The 21,042-nt window shown below is 39.5% G+C and overlaps 1 long non-coding RNA gene across 10 annotated transcripts in view; it reads left to right on the top strand.

The window, feature by feature from the left end:
• Window positions 1-21,042, top strand: part of LOC110394024 — a 93,419-nt gene that overhangs the window by 6,707 nt on the left and 65,670 nt on the right. For 6 of the 10 annotated variants that reach the window (XR_002435330.1, XR_002435329.1, XR_002435335.1 and 3 more), the window contains exon 2: window positions 5,472-5,536. The exons of 3 other annotated variants lie outside the window; for them this stretch is intronic. This is a non-coding gene — a long non-coding RNA (uncharacterized LOC110394024). Of the gene's footprint in view, window positions 1-5,471; window positions 5,537-5,660; window positions 11,867-21,042 lie in introns of all 10 variants that reach the window. One more of the 10 variants, XR_002435331.1, reaches the window with a different exon arrangement.

Below are 21,042 nucleotides of genomic sequence, written 5' to 3'. Positions count from 1 at the left end.
GTTCTTAAAATCATTCCAAGTTCAGAGCCTCAGTAACACTGTGAGGTCATGGGACCCCACATCTATCCTTTTGTATGTAATTGCTGTAGCTGAAGGGGCTATATTTAACTTCTATTCAAGAACTAATGTGGCTTTAAATTGTGATTTGTTGTTGTTGTTCCATTTTTATGTAGCCCCTCTGCCACTTATCAGATCTGCCTCCTCTGCATACAGTCATACCAGCTTTTCCTGCTTAGCTCTATTAACAATTTCTTTCTAGATGAATTGATGACTTGGAGACATTCAATCAGGTATTTATCCTGTCAGCTGAGATGCTTGGTTCTTCAAGTGTTGAAGGTTGTGTAAACTCACTGTAGTTTGCACAGCTATCAGGCACTATATGAAATGACAATCTGTAGAACCGCAGTGAGAGGTATAATTTGATGTCATACCTGAAGAGCTACAAGCTATCATAAGTTTATTTTTGTATTTCAGAGGGTGTTTATAGGGATTAATTTAAGAAAGCTTAAAGTAAAATGATTGGCATGGAAATAACAAAAGCAAAGGAACTTTGCTGCACCTCAATAATGGATTTCACAATCACATTTTGTATGGAATGGCCTATTTCAGATTTTGATCTGCTGTGTAAATCAAGAATAGAAAAATAATACTTTTGCTGATGATAAAGCAAGGCCCACCAGCTGGGCCAGTGCTGCTTTAGTCTTTAAATTGACTGTCTCTGTTTGTTGTTAGCATTCAGAATAGCTATTTACTGAAATCTTAAAAGATGTTTGGTATCTCCATTTGACAACTGAGAGATACGTGGTGTATCTGCTGGCATTTTTTAATCTGTGCTTTTTTTAATATGTATTGATATTTTTAATCTATTTAGACAAGATCATTTAATCCAAATGCATCATAAATGGATGGTATTATTGTAGCCACAGTCATCTAGGATATGAGAATCAAGCCTCACCTCCTCCTGTGAATTGGAGCTTTCTTATACATCTGTTAAATGGCTCACTTTGCTCCCATCAAACCCTTTATATTATTTTGACAGCTGAAATAATTTGAGATTGTACTTTTCAGAATAATATCTCTCTGATTATTTCAAGAGGATGTTTTCTTGCACATAAATAAAATCTCATCATAGCAGCTGTAGTTCCCCTTAAAATGCCAGCTACATAGCAACTTGTTCAATGTCTAATTAGCCTTGCTGTGTTATTAACATCTCTTTAACATTCACTCAGCAATACTTGACTGTTCAAATGTAGAATAACTAATGCATACATATAGTTTACTTACATGCATAAATGAGCATAAACGTGAGGAATGCAGGCTTAATACCTAGATAATCATCTTTGACAGCCTGCTTTACCAGACCATGGAATCAAGCCTCCTTGCAGACAGTCTAGATCATGAGAAGGTACTCTTTAGTGCAGAAGGGGCAGAAATCTGGATTTGCTGAGCTTTGAGCTGAATGACCAGGTGCTCTTTGATTGCTGTTGTAGTGATCCTCCAGCTGACTGCTTGGTTTATGAAAGGGCCAGGGAGAATGACTAATGCTGGTGGAGAATGAATTATATGAGTGGTATTGGGATATTGCCATAAATGGGCACCTCTGGAGAATTAGCTGGGGAAAAAACTTCCTCCTGTGTTCATAACTGCTTACCTGTAAGAACACAAAATGCTAATGTTTGGTCTTTACCTTTTACTCAGCTGCTGTGGCTCATGAGGCATGTTTGTATGTGTTGAGGGATTGTATTACTTAATGTAAGAGGTGCATTCAAAGAACCTATTCTGTGCAGAATGGAAAAGTTTTGTCAGCAAATTGCAAAGTTAATTTGTGTCCACTCAGAGAAGCAAGAACAATAAATACTATTATCATGTGAGCTTATTAGTATAACCTTGGAATGTCTCTGATGGAAGCAAATAATAACAAAAAGGCGTAACTTGAGGCAAAATACTGTAAACGTTCCCAGAGCACTGTTTGACAAGAAATAAATGTGGCATCCACAAGGCAGAGATACAAACTGTTATCCTTGCGGGCTCAAGTTGTACTAAAGCCAAGGTTTGCTGCCATCTCATTGATATATTAAATGCCAGGCAGTTGGGAAGAAGAAACTGTTACTTCATCCATCTTTGTGACTGAATGCCCTTGCTTCCCTTGTATCTTGTTTATTCATGAGTATTTGGAGACATTCCTCGGTGTGGGCTCTGTAGCAGCAATTTTGTTTCCTTGGCGTTTGCCTCCTGTCTGCTTAGTAGACTAAGTGTTGCCTTCGTGTTTAAGACAATGCTGTTTTTTACCTGGTTCATAGAAGCCTATTTTAAGAGAAATGTGGGAACTAACTATAAAGAGGAGAATGAGTGCAAAGAGGTGGGTGTGCAAAGAGAAGGCGATTGAAAAAATTCAGTTGAAATTGGCTCAAAGAATGAGGAAGGGAAAGAAAGGGACACATATTGCTCTGAAGGAGCAATAGGGTGGCCAAACCCAAGCTTCTAAAATAGGAAACTTGAGATGGTGAAAAAATGTGAATTCCTTTCTTAGTGTGTAAACTATTTGTTGGGCGGTTTCATTCTTGGGTGGTGAGACGTGACTGGTTATAGAGAGTGAAAGGGGGAATGGGCTGTAGTGGCTGGAGTTAAGGAGTAAAGGAGTTTGGCTTCCTTTCTGCTTAGACCCTGTGATAACATTGGGAGCTCTTTGGCTTTTCCATCCTTTCCATTCCTCAGTATAATCAGTGGCCTCAGTTTTCCATGCATGGAGAGAATGAATAAGCTTTGATTCAATTTAAGCTGTTGCTACTCCCTCTAGAATTGTTTGCAGACCTTGTAGTCCATGAGATTAGTTATTTATTCATTCTTTCATCTGAGATTCATGTAGTTCTTATTTTCAGCTGTTTTAGGAAACTTAAATACCTTAAATGGATAAGAGTCATGATACCACCTGCAGCTTCCAGCGTAGTTAGTGGAGGCTCAAGGGCTTAGTGCTGGAAAAAATGATAAGACCAAGGGTGTCAGGCAGACAAGGAATCAAAATAGCCAGATTGATTGCAACTCCACGTTATTTGCCTCCAAAGCTTAAAATCATCTTACAAGTATGTAGAGATACTTGGCCCTTGCATCAGATGCAAGATAGTGAAATAAATTGGCCTCCTGACTATAGTGAAGGACAGCAATTGTCCTGCTTTTTCTGGTGCTCTGTAAGTATGTGGTAGGTACTTAAAGAATATTAGGGTAAAGAATGCAGAATAAAGGGTATCCATTAGAACACAGAGCGGTTTGCTCCCATTCTCTGCCTCAGCATGAGGAGCTGAGGCACGTAGCTGTGTTGCAGTGGGGAAGCTGCACTCCTGGAAGAGCAAAAGTGTTAGCCCTGGTCCTGGGGACAAGGTGGCCCCGCTCAAGCATAAGCAGTGTCAAAGGCAGTGAACTGTGTTTCAGAAGCAACATCAGGCTATGCCCACTGGGGCAAGGCAAGACCTGGATACCTGTAGCAGGTGTGCATGGCACAGTGAGGAGCAGATGATACCTGCAGCTTTGAAACATTTTGTGCTAGAGCTGGAAATGCAAGTGGCAGGTGACTTTTACTGCAAGCTACGAAAAGAGAAACAAAGCTCTTGAGTAATATGTGAGCATAAAGGCTGCACAAATGAGTGAAACAACTCCAGTTTGTTTTGACCTATACAAACTGACACCCTCTGTGATACAGATGTGGGCAGACCTATTTCCAGTGGGACATAATCCTTTGTTGCTACCGTTTTTCACACTGATCCTTAAGATGGGGTAGCAGGATTCCCCACATAGGGGCAAGACATGGAGCTGAACTGTACAGGCTAGGCCTTGTCCTGTTTTCTGTTGGTGCTTAAGGAGAGAGGTGCAGGCCTGGATCAGGTAGGCCTGTGTGGGCTACTCTGAGCTGCGTGCTGCTGCCTGGAACAGATGTGGAGGAAGGCTGTAGGACAACTTAGCTGTCAGACTCTTTCTCTGCTTAGACGTTCCAGGCTGTGCTCTTGTGAAGGGCCCAGCAACATGCAGGATCTGGCCTTCAGCCCTGTGCATCGAACTCTTGCATGTGCCGTGTACCATTAAAGCAGCATGAAGTGGAAAGCCTTTATCTACTAACAGACCCTCTGTCACTGCATCTAGCATGTTAATATGTTACAATTATGCCCTCTCTGGCAGGTGAATGCTTTCATGGCCTATTTGTTCCTTTCTTGAATTACCCGTCTGGGCTGGATTCTGAGCGTGGTTACATGTAGCTGTTTGGGATTTAAGTGGTAGATATGACCAGCTGAGAGGCAGGATTAATATTTAAGCTTACACTTTTTCAGTTAAGCTTTAGTGTACTCATAGAGAAGCCACAACTCATCAGCAATGGAGCCATGATAAACTGGGCTGATTAGTGCAGGGAGAATGGTGTTTTTTCTGTTGTTAACAAAAATATGAAAACATATCTTGCCACAAAAATAGCAACAGCTTTTATTCCGGTGCAGACAAAAGTGATGCCAAATCAACATCAAGAAGGAAAAGAATGAAATGCATTTTGGGAAAACAGTTGAATAGAACTGAAAGTTTGTGCAACCAATAAAAAGTGTGACTCATCTGTACTTCTTCCACTGCAACTGCGGGTTGATGTTCCAAAAAATCTTTCCCGGAATTAGTATGTGGAGAGTGTTTATAAGTTGAACTTTGTTTGTAAGTATGAAACCTAAGAGCAGACAGCTAGTGCATAGAGGGGTTTATTATTTCATCCCACTAGATGTGTTATCCCCAAAGAGGATGACCACTCAGATCAAATGGTCTATAGCAGGTCCTTGAGGATTTTTGGCATGTGACCTGACTGAAGTCATTCTCTTTCCAGATGGTGTAGGTTTTGCTTGCGCATATGGAAAGTGATGGCAGCATGGCAAATTCGCAGGCTGATTGCACCCTACAGCTCTGCCCACTAGCAGAACAAACCACACAGCTTGCCAGGCAGGAGGGGGGTTGTGCATAGCTGAGCTGCAACTTGCTCATCAGCATCTTATTCTGCTTCCTGATGGTGTTTGTGGAGTCAATGCACTTGTGACCATAAGCAACCATTGATAGGGGATGTTGATAATTTGAGGCTGGTCTTTGTCTCTTTGTATTCCATCTCTTAAGACAGAAGGCTAATGTGAGTCAAATTCCCAACTTCCTCATAAATTACAAGTCACTCACTAACAGCTTTCTCATGATCTATTCCAAAAACAGTGAATGCTTTATTTTTACGTAATTACACAGTGATGTTAAATAATATTAATTTGTTAATCATAGAATACTGTATTTTGGAATGGTTAAGCCACCAAGTATTACAATGAGAAAGAAAATGATTCCACTTTTAGTTCTATGCTTCCAGGATGCTTGTTTTTCTAACGCAGAGATTCATATAAGTGTTTTCTTTGTTGGAAATATGAAAGATCTGAGGCTAAGATGTTGATTTCATTGATCTTTTCATTATTTTCCAGATACTGATGTCATAGAATCATATAATAGTTTTGGTCCAAACAGATCAGTTCATCAAGAAGTAGTGGTAAGCCCTTGGTTCATGTAAGTTCTTCGATCTAATACAAACTGGAGAAACCAAATAATCACTTTCTTATGAGTAGAACTGTTTTCAGTTGATGAAGCTTCTAGTGTTTTTTTTTTGTCCCCAGAAGGAGCCAAAGCAATGCATCAGCTTAATGGAATGATAACTGTGCAGTTATTCCCCTTTGGGAACACCGATACATGGAGATGAAACTTGGGTTTGGCGAAGCTCATTCATTATGTTCATGTCATGGTGTCAGGGTATCCTTATATGTGCACTCTGTGATGGAGTTTGTTTACAAATTTTGGCATTTTTAAAAAGAGAAGACATATTTTAAAATTTTGAGTGCTTTCCAAGTGCAGGGTTTTTGTTTGTTTCTGTTTTTTTAATGCAAACAAAATAGACTCTTCTTTACCATGATGCATGTTCATTGCTGTGTGAGCAATCCCCTCCAAAACCATTATCAAAATGGATTGTGCATACTCATGACATCTGACTCTGGCCAGATCAGGAATTCTGATCTATACACATCTAGAGGTGTAAAATCATTAAAAGTGAAAGCTTTGAACAGGCTTCATCAACATTAGTTTCTTAAATTCTTTAGCTGGAAGATTGTGTGGCTTTAAAGACTAGGGAAGATTGGGAAACTTAGTGAAAACAGAGCCAAAATAAATACAGAGTCCAACAGAGGTAAAACTTAATAATGTATCTGCACAACAGGTGTATTTTAATCTAAACCACATCCATGTTTTATACGATCCTTTGTGGAATTACTGCATACTCTTAAAAACAAAAACAAAAAACCAACAAAAAAAACCCCAACAAATGAATCGTTTATATAAAGCAGATAATACAGAATGGGAAAAGAATTGGCTTAATTTCACATGCAGAAAAATACAAGCCAACTACTGATTTATTGAAGTGATTTTTCTGCTAGTGGAGAATACTTCTTTTCCTATAAGACTCATCCAGTACTCAGGAGCAGAACGATGGTGCTAGGATGGGTTCAAGTGGGAGTCCAAGTGCAGCTGAGGGGGCTATACTGAGTGTTGCCTTTAAAGATCTGGAGAAATGTTTTTGAGCAGGTAATAGAACTGGCGTCTCAGCACCAGGTCTACTATAGTTGTATAGTAGAACTTACCTAAACAATCTTTTCCCCTCTTCCTGACTGCACTGACTTGAAACTTCCTGGCAAGTGTGTATTTTGGTAACTAAATTAATAGTTAAACTGATTAAACTGTGGTGTTGTGGATTTTATTTTTTCTTCTGTGTGATCTTTATTTCTTTAGTTTGTTTTTGGTGGTGTTGGGTTGGTTTTTTGTTGTTCTTTGTATTGGGGGTGGATGGAGGACCCCAAAAATCTATCATTTCTCATAAGTTATTTCATTTTCCAGTTGAGTTCATCCCAGGAAATGGAAAATTGTGATATGAATATTGAATTTCTAGGTTTTTTACCAAATTTTTATGTGGTTTTTGGCATTGGTTTGTCTTAAAGTGGTTGTAATTCTGAAGTTGTGCCAGATTTGCTATGTCTTTAAAATCTTTTTTGTAGTTGAGTGAACAGGCTGTTGTGGAACACATCCTGCTGAGAGCTCTGTGTGGCGTGGAGAACACTTACTCTCCTTCCACCTCCACAAGAAGACTCTAGGTCTGAGAGGTAGTGGTATGTGTAATATTTGGGAAATTAGATGATGTGGTGATGCAAGACATACAATTATTATTTTACTTCTAAGCTTGATATAACCTGATACTCCAACTATGCCTTGCCCCAAAATAGAGTTTGATGCAGCAGAACAGACTGATCCATCCCAAACAGTGAGTGATGTGAAGAACAATTCTTAAGTCTGTCTGTCCTAGGTATAGTATCTGAAAAGATATCAAACTGTGATATAATACTAACACTGTAAAGCAGTGCAAGCATATCTAGGTCATCAAAACAACGAGGATTCCTGTAATGGTTAGAAACTGGAGTAAATATCTGGAAAATTTTAGGAACCCTCTAACAGACCTCATTTCTCATTGCAGAAGCCAGCTTACAGAGACTGTATTTATGCCATATGTGTGTCTGAGAGTCACTTTTATATAACAATTTTTTTGTCAGGGTCTTCATTTGGAATATCAAAGTTGACTAAGGCAGAAGGAAGGGGAAAAAAAAGCCATAATCCTAATCTGCGTGCTTAGGATCCTTCAGAGGCCAGGCTGCTTGTGCTGAGGAAAGAGCAATAGGGTATCTGAGGTGTGACTGAGCTAAGGACTATCATTTTTTTTTCCTCTCCTTAGGAAAGGAGATAAGACCCGTGAACCTTTAAAACTGAGTTTTTCTCTGGATGTGCATCCCTGTGCCCCTTGTCCTTTCATCTCTCCTACAGTAGGCACAGCTTAACCTCAGTTCAAGCTCCATATTCCAGGAGGTGAAATGCAATTTTGCATACCCTTCTGAGAGTCTTGAGATGGCTGTGTTGATAGGCAGGCTTTGCATGATTCTACAGAGGCAGAGAATGTCTTATGGTTTTGCTGTGGATTCCCCATGTTTCCAATACATATTTTATAGGAAAAAATCTCATTGTTTCCTCTTATCAGAAGTAAAACCTGAACCTTTTCCCTGAATATTTTTACAGGCGTAGCTAATCATATCTCAACACTTTTCCACATAGGGGTTCCTTTGGAGTTATTTCTTAGCTATAAATTGAGTTTTCAGCAGATGTGGCAATTGGGATCAGGCTCTATAAAGTCTGATTCTTTTCCCTTCAGACCTGAAAATAACATAAGTTTTAGGCTGTAAGTCAAATATAACCCTTGGGAAGAAAAAAAAGTAAACAAAGTTACACAAGTAGGAATAGGAATATAAGCAGTGACCACACTGTTAGAGCCTGGGCTTGTTTTAAACTTGCTGCTTCTTTATTGAGGCAATGTTGTTCTAACTCTTTAGTGCTGCTTGTCTTGGGAAGTATAACCCAATAGCATCTGGTCCTTTGCTGTGTACAGTTCATGATCACTTTATACAATAATTTCCTTTAGCAAATATCCAACTGTAGACCACAGATTATTTAAATCAAAATAATGGAGGCCTTTCAGATAACCACACACATATCATAACTGCCTTTGTTTAGCCTGTCATAACAGAGCATCTGCTGCTTATGAGTTTTGGTCTCCTTTCATGTTCCTGAGAAAGTTTCCTCTTGATAAGAAGAGAAGAGAAATAATCTAAGCTTCCTGGGAAAGTGAGCTGCTCCTTAGGGAATCAAACAGCAACACTGAAGCTGTGGCATGATATGGGGATTGTAACCAAGATATTTTCTCTTTGGCTGTTTCTTCTCTTACCTCACTGTGATAGTGTCTCCCCAGAAGCACAGCACAGGGCTTGCACTCATAGGTAGTGTAGTCACTATAGCGCTTTAACCGTCTTCCCCTATTTTTACTTTCTTCCCTTTCTGTATTGTTCATTTGAATTGGAGCTTGTTTGATGCAAGTACTGTGCTAATGTGAGACCTAGAGAACAGGTCTCAATAGGAGACTCTATAAGGTGTGTGTAATAGTAATTCTTATTTTCTATGTTCATTCACTTACCTTTAAAATTTTCTCACCTTTGTTTGTGAAGTCCTTGGAGAAGTAAAACTGGAAAGCTGGACTGTGACCTTTTCCTGGTGCAATTTGCTTTGGCTGAATCTGTTCTGGCTCTGCACCTATGAAGGCCAATAGAGGGGTATTGACCCCTTTGGTAACTCTTAACCAGTTAAAATGTGTTACACAACAGTGTAGGTCTTTAGAGGTACAGACAACACTGATGCTCAGCAGACATCTGTCAGAGGATGTCATGATTAGCTATGTTGCTCTGGCAGCATATTCCCCTGGAGAAGGTGTGAGCGTGAAGTCTGAGGATTGTGTGTGTATGTTGTCATGGCTCCACATGCCAGAACTCTGTCCATAGTCTGTCTGCTCTGCGTTTCCCAGGTCACATCAACACTACCACCTCTTGTTATAGCTTTGAAAGCAATACTTTGTGCCAATTTTGGTAGTTGTCAGGCCCACAGAAGAGGTAGCCACATCAATTCTCCATATGGTTGTACTGGTCATTTCAAACACTTCTGATGGGGACTCTGCAATTGTACAAGAACTAAAATCAGAGATGATACCTTTACTTTCATACATTACTTTAAACAGACTCTTAAAAGTTGCCTGCAAGCTCCTAGAGTCCACTAAACTCAAGTTGAAAGCCACTGACACAGTAACACACAACTATGGAGGCTATAGAAAATACAATATAGTATATTCAGATATTCTCTATATGCCTGATAAAACACTTTCTCTAGTTAAGATCAGTATGCTTATTAATTTAAGAAGTTTTTAAAATGTGAAATCATTAGTATATTCCATGGTGCTGTATGTTTTACTTCTGTTACTTGTCAGCTTTGTCTGGATTGGTTTGCAAACAGTAGCTTGTGAGCTGGGGACCTATTATCTGCTGAATTGAGCATATTCAAAAAATGTAAAGATCCTCAATCTTTATTGTTGTGAACTCTGAAAAAAGAAGTTGACTTTTGAACTCCAACTGGCATGCTCAGTGATGTTCCACATTAAATTCTCATCCAGAAAAACATTAATAGAAGCTCCAGCAAGCACAAATTTTAATGCAGGTTATAAATCTTTGGGTTTTAAGTGAATTGATGTTTCAGTTCAGATTGAAGGAATTCTTCCTTTGACACTCATAAAACATACTTTGTGGTGAGCTGGAAACAAGAGCAATCAACAGAGGCTTCAGGATGGACATAAAGCTAGGAAATGTTGAATAGGAGAAGCTGGTGCCATTGAAAAAGTGACTAATATGTTTATTAACATCTGAGTGCTGTTTGTGAGGAGATGGAATGATGGCTGATGGGAGTTTGGAAGGGAAAGAATGGAGAAGGTCATTGACTTTCTTGTGTCAGTCTTTATGGAGGCTGAAGCAGCAGCAGCAGTGCTCAGCTGAACTGGTGCGTTTTAATCTGAAGCAGCAATAGAATAACTGTAAAGTGCATGTTGATGGATAAAAAAGGGTGAAGGGGCTCTTGTCTACTCCTCTTTTAAAGTGAAACAAAACATATTACTTAGCACAAGAATATGCTAAACGTTATGCCCTTTGTCTTAGGCGATGAAAGTATCCCTTTCAATGGTTTCTCTGGTCTTGGAGATCTACTTCAGCCTATGAGATAATATTTTGCTTTGTTGATGAAAATAAGCAAATTATTTTAGATAAAAATAGTAAGAAGTGAGGTTGTTACAAGCAGAGCTAGTGCAGACACTCATTATAGCAAAAGATCAGGAGCAAGATGAGGCACTAGTAGGTAAGTTTTCATCACCACTTGCAGAGAAGAAAGCTTGACGAGAGTCAAAGAGTATCTCATTCTCTTATTGCCTATTTCTCTACAAAGTAAAGTCACAAAACAGTTGACGTCTCTTGAATTGGACATTTTGCTGACCAGGAAGTCAGTCATAATACAGACATGAGAGAAGAAGAGACCACAACATGCTGGAGCTAAGAACGTCTAATTCTGCATATCTACATACTAACAAGAAGACAGTTAATAAAGTTTGACTTGAGAAATGCATTTAACGTGCGTTCACTGAAAGCCTCTCAAAGAGCAAAGTGACACGAACATAAGATTCTTCTGTCAAACCACAGTTCAGTGTCATTTAATATGGTTTTGTGCTGGTTGCCTCATCTTAGCATGCAGAAGTAGCTTCTGTAGAAGGATAAAATCCTGGCCTTATTGAAACCACTGAAACTCTTGTGCATTTCAGAAGAGCCAGGATTTCAGTTCATATGTTCCTGCAATGCAGATTATACTGTGATGTTATTCTACTAATATATTTTTTGTTCCTTGAATCAACCATACTTTTTTTTTTGGCCTATGGATCATCACCAGTTCAGAATAAAGTATGGTATGCATAAAGAAAATAGGCAAATATGTAAATTCTAAAATTAAAATCTAAAAGGTTTCCTACATGCCAATTATTCACAAAGGTTGTATTTTCTTTTTTTATGACTGTAGTTTATATTAGTGTTTGTTTCCTTTTCCAAACTACTTCCACCACTGGTATTCATGGAGTATCTATCTTCCTTTTAGTAACTACCCCAGTGCACAAGATATAATAGCAGTCACCTCGACACACCAGTCAACAGTATCATGGTTGTAAAGCTCTGTTTTGCATTTTCTCAGACAAAGTAGACTTTCAAGACTGGAACACTGTGTTTTTCTTCTATGTAACGTGATGTTGTGACTCTCCTCAAAAATGCAGATTAGTGCAAGAATGACAGTTAAAAGGGCACCACTGAAGAAGAGTTATCACTTCTAGGTAAGTATGTGCCTACAAGCAATGGTTTTGTTTACAAAACATGGCTGCAGTCTTTGGTTTCTACTATGAGCAGTTCTAGATCACACTATGGCATATTGCTGAGAGAGAATAATTTCATCCAGCAGGGCTTGTACTTGATAAAACTGCATGGTGTTGTGCAGAAAAGAAAGGAAAATGAATGCTCCTCCAAAGTTAAAGCATCTCACTTTCATGTTTGTTTAAAGTGAAGCAATTTTGACCTGTCTTCTGTATTTCTACTTCACAGACTTAAGACCACTGATTTGATGTGAATAAGCTCTGCAGCTGTCTTTTAAAGGTTTTTTGCCTGCACCTACTCAACAGTCCTTATGGAATAGTGACAAAACTTGTAACAGGCAGGAGTTACCACAGAGTCAAAAACAGCAACCCCATTGACCAAGATGTGATACATAACAGCTTAGCTAAGGCTTACCTTCTATCATTTCTATCTCCTTTTTGGATTAAAGAAATACAGATGTCATGTAGAAAACTGTGGGCACAGTTTGTTTTTATTCAGAGCATGATTCATTTGGTGCTTTACGAGGCTTTGGTGCATGACTCTTATGTATACAGCCCCATGAGTTATGGCCCTGCAGGAATGTTGTCTATTATTAGCTCTGTGTAGTAGCACAGCCTCTCTGGGAGGCTGCTGTACCAAAGAGCCCTATCATAGAAAGGTCATGTGCTATTTCTATTGACTCTATTGATGTAACTGAGGAAAGGCTATAACCTAAAAAACTGAAGATGAGAGCGGAGCTGAGACTTAATCTTATCACTGAGGGTAATTCCTCCAGTAGCCCTGCAAAGATGCATAAGGCCAGATCCTGTATAATGTGTTGGTGCTTAATACCCACTAGGCTTGGATTAAATTAAACCAAGAAGGATTTGGGTACCTGAATCCTTTTGTGTATCTGATCTTCAAAGCCTCTTCAATTGCATATGTAGTATTCAGAGGAACATTGTTAGGATCAACCTACAAATATAGTTTGGTAGGGGTTTTTTTTTTTAAGATACATTAAGTATAAAGTCACTTTCAGTGCCAGATATTGATGTTGAAATTAATTATCCTCTCATTTACTGAAATTTCCTAAAAGTTTAATTTGAAGTTCAATTATTTGATCTGTATGGAGATAACAAAGTGCAAGCGTAAGTCATCCAGAAATACACAGGAAAAAATGTGGGCCTCTAGACTCCAGGGTGGTTTCTCTAACTCAGGCTAATGTATTCCAAGTTTACTTTAGATCTGTTGTTTAAATATGTACTTGCATCTACAGTTGCATGGAGCTCTGCGTGTTGGTTTAGAAAATCTGCAATTGAAATGTTACAGAATACACATCACTTTCACAGCAGTTTGTGGCGAGAGTCCCTTGAGAAATGGTTGAGAGAGCAGAAGTTTGTTGCCAAATAATAATGTTTAGTGACTCAAACTGCCATCTGTTATACAGAATATAACTCAAGTTCTGCATATTGAAATAGGCCCTGAAACATCTGCAGTCTTCCTCTTGATATTTTGGTTAAAGTATCCATGTAGCTAGAATCTCCCATTCTGTCCTCAACCCTTCCTTCCCCCAGAGATATTTTCTTACCATGATTGTTTTTTTAATTTGAAGTATTATAACATAGTGACAACCACATCCACGCTCACAACTCTCTGATTCTATGCTCTTAAACTAAAGCCTTATTCCAGCTGCTGTAACCCCACATTTCTATGGTGTTCCAAGGTCTTAGTTTTAAAATTCTGAGGGGGAATGAGAGTTGTGCCACCTGTGTGGATAATACCTGGAATACCATATGCTTCTCAGACCTCTTCTTTTGAGTCATGCTCCAAAGTCTTCCCAATCTTTGTAGTCAATATTAGGTCTGCTCTTCATTAACTGTCCCACCCTCCCTGCTCTTTGTCACTTTGTGCAGCATAGAAATAACGCTAATTCCAGCATCTGAGGAACTCTGAAGGACCAAAATAAGGCTTTGCAACAACCTGCACAGTGTTTGGTAGTACTGTCTCTCTTGGGCTGTGCTGCCCTGGTGTGAAGTATCCAGAGCTACCTCCTGTGCACAAAGACTTGCCCTCTCAAGGGTCAGCGTGGCTTGACTTTCAGCTTGATTTTCCTTCTGTTGGGAAGAGTGGAGGAGGTAGGTGAGAGACAAAGGCTGGAAGCTGAATATAGCATTAGACCTGTTGGAGACCTATGCAAGGACAGATGAGAGTGGAAGATGTATTAATGCATAAATGCATTACACACTGTGCTCTTCTCTGATTAGTAGCCATTCACAAACACTGAAGGAAGTAATAGTTGTGTCATTTTGGTGCTTGGTCTTATTTTTATACACCAAAAATACAAACCTCAAAGGATGGAGAGAGCTCCAAATCATAGGTCAGCCACAGGGAATGCCTTTCCATTGTTTATTTTGTGGTTGTTCCAGTCAGTATAAAGGCATTGTAGTCCAGGAAAATGTCCTAATGTATTTCTGTGATGTGATACTGGCTAAGAATAGCCAGTATCTACAGCAACACATTAGTTTTAGCCATAAATTGACCTTGTCTGAACGTTACCATGAGATTCAAGTATCTTACCAGAATAGTGGCTATGAATAAATCTTCTTCTGAAGCATAGAATCAAGAGATTTTTTTATCTGATGTTATGGAGAAATAAGATAGCTGGAAAGGAGTAAATCCATCTGGAGATGGATTCCTTTGTGGACAAAATTAACAATTTCTTTAGAAGAGTTTTATGTGGCAGTATGCTCAGACACATTTAATTTTTATTTGTGATGGTTCAATAACACAACGGGTATTCAGTCAAACAATTCTTCATGCTTTGAAATCCTAGGAAAATTTCAATTTGTAAAGATGATGATGATGATTCCTAGATTAAAAACCCTTGAGCTTTCACCTCTGTATCACCAGTGAAAGTCCAGATATACCACCTGTATTTAGCTGCTTTTTCCTACTTGCTGGTGCCATGTATTCAGTGTGGACACAGTGGTAGACATGTTTAAGCAACTGGGACCATTTCACTTGGAAAATGTAGGTAAGGGGAAAGGTGTGGGATGACTACTGAAACTGGGAACAGTGCCACAGGATTGTGGAGAGGTGGGGGGGCTGTGGGAAAGCATGAAGACATGGTCCCAGCCTACACTTTGACATTTCTATGCCAGTAAAATTTTAGAGAGGAATGAGCGCCTTTTGCTGATGTGGCAATAGCAGTACAGTCCCAGTGCAAATGCTGGCCAAGAAATCCATTTGCTACTGTAGCATGTTTTGCTTAAGGACTAGATACAAACCACATGGAGAGAGAATTTTTTTGGCCAACTCCTAATTGTGTTTACTGTAGGAGGAGTTACTTTTATGGGTATAGCTTTTAAACATAGAAAGGCCATAGATCAAGACTTGGATACACAACCGCTTTCATTTATGCCAAGGGCTGATAAAGGTGTGTGGATTACAGATTAATTCATGGATTTATGCTGCTGAGCCAGCCCTTGGGTTAGTCTTTGCATTAGCACTTAGTGTGGAGAAGTACAACTGTTTCAGTCTGTAATATATGGCCTAAAACTGCCTTGGTAATGGAACAATTAAAAAGTGATACGTGTGATTTTTTTTTGTTAGGAAAAACAAATTTCCGGGAGGTTCTGAGAATTAGTGACCAATAACTCTGTATCAGGAGAAATACAGAAAGTATAATAAAAAGCAGACATAAAGAGACATAAAGAAGGTATAATAGGAAAGACTTGTCACTGCTTTTATAGAAGGATATCATCTCTTACAAATGTATTAAAGATTTTCCTGGAGTATTTACTAGCATGTGTGAAAAGTTGATAGTCTGTCTGGATTTCCAAAACAGCTTTTGCTAAATGCTTGAAAAGGAACAAAACAACAGAGCAGTATGATTGTCCTTATGAGTCTGTAACTTGTTAAGAAACAGAAAACAAAAGGTTGGATTCAATTGCCTAATAATAGGCACTTTGTCCCATCTGGGATGCTCAATGATATCCAAGACATCTGCACAAAGCTGGCAGCTGTGACCTGGGATTTAAGACAAGCGTGCGCTCATCTGCACCATACAGGATGTGCCATGTATGAAACTGCGTGAGATGCTTTTCTTTATATTCTATGTCTCACTCACAGGGTAGGAATATATAATGGAGATCACTGAAATACCCTGGAGATCACTGCTAGAGCCAGTGCAGCCCAAATTATTCCAGAGTGAGGTGGAGAAACTGGTAGAGAAGGGTGGAAGTTTCACTGGAAAAACAGAGCTTACTTCCAAGTGGTGAAGGAAGATCTAGTTTATAACTAGTTGATAAAATGCCATCTGTCACTACTGATAAGGGCAACTAGTACACTTTGGAGAACAACCTTAGTTTCTCATGTACAGTGATCAGCTGAGAAATAATTATTAGTAATTGCAAAAGATCTTGAAGCATTTTTGGACAGTTTTGTAAAAATATCAGCTTGAGTGCTCCATGAGGGTCAGAGAGACAAATCCACGTTTGGTGTTCTTAGAAATGGAAAAGAGATAAAAATATAGGAGACATTTGTGCCACTGTAAGAGCTGATGGTGTGCCCACATCATCAATCCTCCATTCTCGGAAAGGATGAGTAACCAGAAAATATGTAAAGGAGGAGGACAGTGATGATCAAAAATACAGAATACCTTCTTTTCAAGCCATAACTAAATAGATTGCAGCTCTTAAGCATGGAAAAGACTTGCAGGGAACAATATGTTTATATACATACATGAATAAAATAAAGAATAGCAGAGAAGATACACAGAGAAAAGTGATGTACAGTGAAACAAAAGATTTGAAAGTTCAGAACAGGCAGAGGAGTTTTGCTCCATGATCTGATTCATAGTTAATCTCTGGTAGCCCCTGCCATGTAGAATGCTGTGAGGACCAAAACTCTGCAGAGGTTCAAGAAAGCAACCAAAAATGTTCCCAGAAGAAAATTTAATGAGCAGTCAGAGTACATAAATGTATGCTTCTGGTGTGAGAAGTCCCAAAGCCACTGATGGCCGGGAGTGTGTTCTAGCAGGGCAACGCTGCAAACTTAGCCTGTTCTTATGGCCTGACTGTGACATCTCTCACTAGTCACTGTCCAAGAAGGAGTATTGAGCTGCAAGATATGGTGCTCTGACACAGTATAGCTTTTCTTACCTTTCTAACCCATTTCTTCCCTCTGAAAGTAGTACCTATTTGGTCCAATGGCTCCCCTAAGGTGATAAAAACAATAGCTTGCTACATTTGAACATGAATTAAGCTGAAATCAGCAGTATCTCAGTTTCCCATTAAGCAAACTTTGTCATGTTGTAAAATGCTGTGAGACTGCAAGCGCGTAATACAAGTAGTACAAAATATCATTGCTAATTCTTATGTTTTTGACTGTGGCAATTCTACAAAAAAGCTTCATCCTTCACATCGTCAGTCATCCTCAGACAACACTTGAGCTACTTGTGCTTTATGTTGTTGTGAAACTGAGCTCAGTAACCTTAAGTGAAAGAAAATGTACATTTTCTTTTAGAGGAAAGCAAAGCAGGCTTTCTTTGAACCTCTGCTAGCCTAGTTGAGAAAAATGCTCCCTTACTATACATGGGGAAAAAAAGAAAAAATAGTGGAAGGAGTCTCATTTTCTTTTTTTCCAATGTGAGTTTTATAGTGCAGTTAACTGTATGGGATTATTGGCTACAAACTTCAGATGTTATCTAAATTGCTGAAAAAAACAAGCTGGTAATTACTACTCTGCTTCAGAATAAGGTTCTGGCTTGTGTAGGTTTGGATAATTACCATGGTTTCAATTTCTATTTTTCAAGCTGGAAACCTATTGTGGAGTTTAAATGCTGAAGGAAGGTGTAACTACAAAGATGTAGATAAGAAGTTATCTCTGAATTGAGAGCCTCATAGAAGTAAATATAGATTCATCAGTTCCCTGGGGCTGTTTGGAGGTCAAAGATTGTTAAATTGAGTTTGTGTTATCCATATATTTTGGGAGAAGATTCTACCTTTCTCCTATTCCTATTAATGCACTTAAAGTAGAAGAGGGAAAATTTCACAGGTTTGACTTCTTTCAACAATTTTCTTGTACTTAAGTATATTGAGTATTAGGGAAAAAAAAACAACTTCAAAACTGCAAATTGTGCTGGAAGAAAAACTGTTGAGTAGGAGTAGTTGCATTTAGGTTGATCATCTCAAGAACAACAACAAAGATTTGGGGCCAGAATTGCATTATTAATATCATAGACTCATAGATTTCACAACAAATAGAATTGTTCATTTGATGCTCCCCCCCTTCACTTTCCGGGGGTTATGAGCAAGTTTCTTGAGAATCTAGATTACTAGTATTTGAAATGAGGTGACCTCAGGAAAGGTATGGGGTGGCTGTCCCCTTGTACCTATCTCATAGATAGGAGAAGCGTGGCTGGAAAATCTAATGGAAAGTTTCTGCTGTGCTGAGAATGTGTTGTGGTTTAAGCTGCAGGCAGCTCAGCACCACACAGCCTTTCACTCACTGCCCCTCGCGGGGGATGGGAGAAGAAAAGAAAGAAGTAGAACTCATAGGTTGAGATAAAAACTATTTACTAAGACAGAAAAGGAAGAGAGAAATAATAGTGATGATTATATACACATGCTTAGAAAACAAGCAATGCACAACACAATAGCTCACTGATGAACTGATACCCAGCCAGTCTCCAAGCAGTAGCTGCTTCCCCTGCCAACTCCTCTCGGTTTTATAGTTTTCTCACACAATATCATATGACATGGAATATCCCTTTGACCAGTTTAGGTCAGCAGTTATGATTCTGTCCCTCCCCAGCTCCTCGTGCCCTAGGCCCCCTCACTGACAGGACGGTACAAGAAGCTGAAAATCTGAATTATTCTTGGCTCTGTACAGCACTGCTCAGCAACAACTAAAGCATCAGTGTGTTATCAAAGTTGTTTGTTTGTGCGTGTGCTTGCTTTCAAAAGCCAAAACCTAGCATTGAACCAGCCACTATGAAGAATAACAACTCTGTCCCAGCTGAAACCAGGACAAGATTGAAAATGTAAGCACGGACAATCAAAGTGCTATTTTCCACTCATTTCTGTGGTTATATCAGGACTGTTCACTAGGGAAGGCATATATTGGATGGTTTTATAGTGGTAAGAGAACTAATAATGTGGGAAGTGTCTTGGAGCAGAACAAAGTACTGCAAGTATCCTTGCTGTGTTATCACCCTCACTAGAAAGAAAACCAAAATCTTGCTGGATTCTTAGTGTCATTTCCTCTTTTAATTAAGAGTTACTTCAATTTTTCAAGTATGAGGAGAAAAAGAAGCAATCAGTGCTGTTTAATAATAACACCTGGGGGCACCACAAGCTGTTGTGGTCTGATGCTCAAAGCAAGGCCTGGGGTTGTCAGGGCCCTGGTGGCACTAGCAGGGCCTTACTGGCCATGACCACCCCATGCCAGGTATTTGTCCAAGCCCAGCTCTGTCCTTTTCTATGCCTTGCCTTCCCCTTAGGTGGGTAAATATCAGTTCAGCTGGTCTTATTAAGGCTGTATTTCAAGTTAATTTCTCTTCTGTGTGCTTTAGAAATGTCAGGCAATGCGTCTTCCTTGAGTTTTGCTTTCAGCATTGACAAGTTAAAAATCCTACAGGAGGGAACTTGAGCGGCAAGTCCCCAAGTTCATCCCTGGTATCTCCATGACACATTTAATAAGGTCATAGAATATTGGGATTTACTATATTTCAGCCTGAACATGGATAAAATGTCCTTGACAGAGGAATTCCAAGTATTTGTTGTTATGGGGAGCTGGAAATTAATAGAGCACACTGCGCCAGCACAGGCCATCATTAAATCTCTATAGAATCATAGAATGGCTTGGGTTGGAAGGGACCTCAAGGATCATCAAACTCCAATAGCCCTGCCGCAGGCAGGGCCACCAACCTCCATATCTAATACTAGACCAGGATGCCCAGGGCCCCATCCAACCTGGCCTTTAACACTCCAGGGATGGGGCATCCACAGCCTCTCTGGACAGCCTGTTCCAGCACCTCAGCACTCTCTTGGTAAAGAACTTCCCCCTGATATCCAACCTAAAGTCTACTCAGTATAGAGTATGGATATAACAGTTTTTCCCTGACTTCATTATTTCCTGGAAACTTAGCACAGAAAGGCTCAAATCTATTTTTCTTTTGTCCCAAAGGCTCCTAATTGCTCATGGTTCTGGCCTTTACCCTGTGTTGTCCTATTTACTTTTTCATCCCTTTCCAGTTTGGACAGTGAACAAGTTATTGGTTTACAGCACCGTTATAGCACAATACTATTTTTGTGATTCTATAGCAGCTAAAATCCTTGTGGAGAATGTATGAAAATTCTGTCTTTTTTTTTTTTTTTTTGACAAATATCTGTCATTTTGTTTGCCTACTTTATTTCTTGTTACTGCCTACAGAGCCTTCAGTTCTGCCCTGGAAAGAAGTGGAAGGCTCATAGAGGCAGAAGAAAACCTCCTTATTAGCACTGACATTCAGAAGCTGAGGGCGTATTACGTGATTTGTGAGCTTTGGGGGGAGAGTAGCTTATGACGCTTCTGCTTGTTCCTGTCCCTAAAGTGTGCTTTGTCATTGCTCTTCCATCTTAACAGTTAATATTTAAAATAAAAATGTTTTCCCTTCACACTTCCCTTCTGAAAGAGATGGTAGATAAAGAGCTTATATTTGTGCTCAGGTGCCAAACAGAAAGAGTGCCCAGTCAAACAAGCCTAAGTGTGTGGGCCCAGTGGTGCAACGCGAGATAAACTGCTTTGTCTGCTCAGAGCTGAGCAGACTGAGCAACTGAGGGCTCTTTGTGCCAAGCTCTGTCCGTACACACACATCCCTGATGAGCCTTCACCAAGACGCAAGCAGCAACTGCACGTAACCAGAGACAACCCACTACGAAGTGAGAAGGTGATGGGTGAAATGGCTGGTTGGACAGTTCCTGTGTACTGCTTACAGGTCACCCAGTAGCTAGATGTCTGTGTAATCATGCTGGCTGTGTTGTCCTACTGATAGGCACTGACTAAAGCCAGAAATGATATTCAAGATATTTGTAGGATGTAACAAGGGAGAAACGTATGATGAGAATGATATGTCACTCTGGGTGCATATATGTGTGTTACTCTGTATTTGTGTTCA

Source organism: Numida meleagris, chromosome 2 (assembly GCF_002078875.1).
Source record: "Numida meleagris isolate 19003 breed g44 Domestic line chromosome 2, NumMel1.0, whole genome shotgun sequence".
Lineage (NCBI taxonomy): Eukaryota > Metazoa > Chordata > Aves > Galliformes > Numididae > Numida > Numida meleagris.
This window is presented reverse-complemented; position numbering and strand designations above follow the sequence as displayed.